This window comes from Chrysemys picta, chromosome 1, assembly GCF_011386835.1.
Source record: "Chrysemys picta bellii isolate R12L10 chromosome 1, ASM1138683v2, whole genome shotgun sequence".
NCBI classification, from domain to species: domain Eukaryota; kingdom Metazoa; phylum Chordata; order Testudines; family Emydidae; genus Chrysemys; species Chrysemys picta.
The window spans coordinates 259,877,999-259,881,377 of record NC_088791.1 but is presented as its reverse complement, the minus strand read 5'-3'; the positions used below and the strand labels follow the sequence as shown (position 1 = coordinate 259,881,377).

The window sequence follows — 3,379 nt, the reverse complement described above, 5'->3', positions numbered from 1 at the left end:
CTGACTGGAGTCTCCTAGAGCCGCTCCCCTTCCTCAAACGTCTTGGGCTGCAAACTTGGGTCCATTGGTCGCAATGGGAGCTGGGAGCCTAAATACCTTGGAGGATTAGGGGGGCGCTAGGCTGCGCTGGGCCTTTAACCTCACAGCCCTGTTCCAGCCACCAAGGAACACCCGCCCCGCGGCCACCCACACGCTGCACCGGCAACCCCGCCCCGTTTCCAGCAACTTTTCTCCTCTCTGCCCCGCCCGGGGGCGCACTGCGGCGGCTGGCTGCTGCCTCTGACACCGCAGCGCCCCGCTGGGGCCTGCCCCCCACCCCCTTCTCCGGGGCGGTCCCTCCCGAGTCCCCTCTGCAGCAGAGAAATGCCCCGGCCACGGGGAGTGCTGCTCCCCCAGCCTCTCTGCGCCTATAGCCGGGGAGCAACAGGGCCTCCCCTGTGGCTGCAGGGGGAGGACAACCGCAGAGAGACAGTCACATTAAGCGCACAAAAGAAAAAAATCATCTGCCGAAACCCGGGATCGAACCAGGGACCTTTAGATCTTCAGTCTAACGCTCTCCCAACTGAGCTATTTCGGCTCATGCTCAGTTAGTTTCAGGGACTCTGTGAAAAGTCATTTCGCTGTGATCAGTTTCTCCTTATGGTTGTTTTATTTTCTCTATAAATTGTTATTTGCTGAGTATTAAGTATTCAGTATGGGGAGAAAATACAGGGAAATATACATTCTCTGCCCTTCAGCAGCTCATAAACTAGTCAGTGTTTCCTATTGTGCATGTATTAAATTACATAATGAAGCGTTTCTGGAGGCCCCCGCCTCTCCACCATCAACGTGACACGCAAGAAAACCTCAGGGAATACTTTTTTTGCACATTCTCATTGTTTTTGAGATAGACACGCTTTATGTAAATAAAACAAATTAACGCTTGAAATAAAAAAGCCAGTTGCTGCTAAACACATCTATTACCTACCGCATAGAATATAGCAAAGACAATATTCACAGATCCCTGCAAATACATTTTGCTTTACTATATATAGATAATTATGATTAATAGTAATATAAAAATCCTTTCATTATACCCCTCTATTTCCAGATGCATATAATTTGCTGGAGAAAAAAATGATCTTTAGCAATAAAATATCTTGTAGTGCTCCTGAGTCCCAAAATATTTGCTTTGATTTTTGGCGTTGTTTAACGGCTGATCAGGTCTGTATGGCCAGTTTTGGCGTTATCAAAACATGAATGAAGTGTAAGGTTTTTTCATAGCACAACACTTTTAATGCCTTTATTTTGCTCCCTGGTAACTCATAAACAGTAGCAGGGGCATGAGAAGTGGGGAGAGAGTTGGCTAGCCTGACAGTGCCCAGCCCCTGACCCTTTGGGTCTGAGGAACACGTAAAGCAGTTTTTCCCTCAACATCTCAAAGGGTTTGGTTTATCACCTAGTGCTCCAGCTACATGCATGTTCTGTATGCGTAGCTCTGCACCAATTCCTAGGTTTATTTACAAGTCTAACTCCACATACTTACAAAAACACAGCTTATTCTCAGTGTATACATTTATTTCAATATATACAATCATTTCAATAATATAAAGCTACAGAGCTTTATGTACATGCATGTGGGAGTAAGTAGAGCTGGAGCAACTCATATTTAGATCTCACATCTCTGTGCATTTATTTGCAACTCACAGCATTCCAGAAGGATCAGACTGGGAGATGTTGCACTGTTTATATTTCCATTGGGTAGAGGGGAAAGATCATCCCCTCACCCTACTCCACCTTCTGTTTGGCTGCTTAGGTTGTCGATGAGCCCATCGCTCTCTTCTTTCCAGGGGTGGGTGGAGCAAAAGAGACCACTCCCAGACATGCCAGCTCTGATGGAGATTGTCCAATGCGGACAACATGCATGGTGAGGAAGGTGGATGCTATCACAGGAAACCCACATAATGGATGAATGTAAGTACCAAGCAAGAAGAACCTGCATTGAAGATGGGATACTTCCTGGATACAGGATTGAAAAGTGGAATTGAACATGAGAGCAATTTTTTCTACTAATCTTTAAAAAAACAAATATATTGTTCCATCTTTCTGAGCACTAGGCAGTTCTAAGCACCCAAATAATTTTATTGAGGGTTGCCCTGTTCTCTTCCTCCGTAGTGCCCTGTTACTCCCCTCATTGCATCTGCAGGTAACCTGTAAGCTTCTTAGAGGATGGGAGCATGGCTTTGATTTGTCCTAGAAGACAGCATGCTAGGCTTGGTTACAGATGACTTAAGTTCTAGTCTTGTCTTTACCATTGGTCTGCTGGGTGACTTTGGCCAAGTCATGTCACTTCTCTGTGCCTCGGTGTCCCTCTCGGTAAAAAAGATAATGGTACTGACCTCCTCTGTAAAGTGTTTTGGGATCTACTGCTGAAAAGCAGTATGAAGCACAAGGTATTAGTATTATTATTACTGGAATGGGCCAAGCACATTGTTGAAGCATCAAATGAAATAATAAAAAAGAATTGATATTTGTCTTACCAAGGGGGAAGGACTGTGTGCATTTAGGGATGGCTCTTGCACAGAGTATAATTGTGCCTCAGAAAATGCGCCCATTGGTGAGTAGTTGTTTACTGAGGTTTGAGTAGAACTTGGTGAAGGTGCCTGGGAGATTTCTCTCTTTCTGAGAGCGAGTCCTCAAAAGCCTTACCATCATGATCCTGCTGTCGGCTGCAGGATAGAGGAAGCAATGCACCACAGCCTCCAACCAGGCAGCCCCTAGAGAGGAACGTGGTGGCATATGTCACCTCATGTATATCTTTTTTTAAGCTTTAAACCAAGCATCAGCTTTCTCAAGCTATCCCACTCCCCCTTGGGAGCTCTTTTGCTATCCACTGCTTTCCCTAGCATTCTGCATATAGCAGCGCTTGACATGATATACACTTTCAGAACTAGAAATGCTGAGGACATGATCAGTGGTTGCTCATGAAGACATCTCAAGAACAAAACAAACAAAAGAAAAACAGGTGGAAGATTTCAATTGTGGAGAGGGGAAAAAAACCCTCATTTTGCTTAGTAGAAAGGTGCTCTAAAGCAGCAATCGCTTATGACAAAATGCAAATCTTGGCATCTCATATTCTTTTCATAATTTTCCATTGCCCTGGTTATGACTGGCTAGTTCAAAACCAGCTGGCATAAGCTTGTAATCTTTAGAATCTTTTTTAAACTCTAAAGCATATGTGACCATATTCATAAAATTCAAAACACTATTTACATGAGAGTTTTCACACCCATTACACCAGAGCAAAAAGGCCTATAGACTGGCCCTGACCTTTCTAAAATGTTTGCATTTGTTACAGTTGATGGCAGGTATATCAGCATTCTCTCTGCAGCCAACATCA

The 3,379-nt window shown here is 44.5% G+C and overlaps 1 non-coding gene across 1 annotated transcript; it reads right to left on the bottom strand.

Moving 5' to 3' along the window:
* Positions 1-504: 504 nt before the first annotated feature.
* Positions 505-577, bottom strand: TRNAF-GAA (transfer RNA phenylalanine (anticodon GAA)). The gene has a single exon. It is a non-coding gene; the product is annotated as a tRNA-Phe (tRNA).
* Positions 578-3,379: the final 2,802 nt, after the last annotated feature.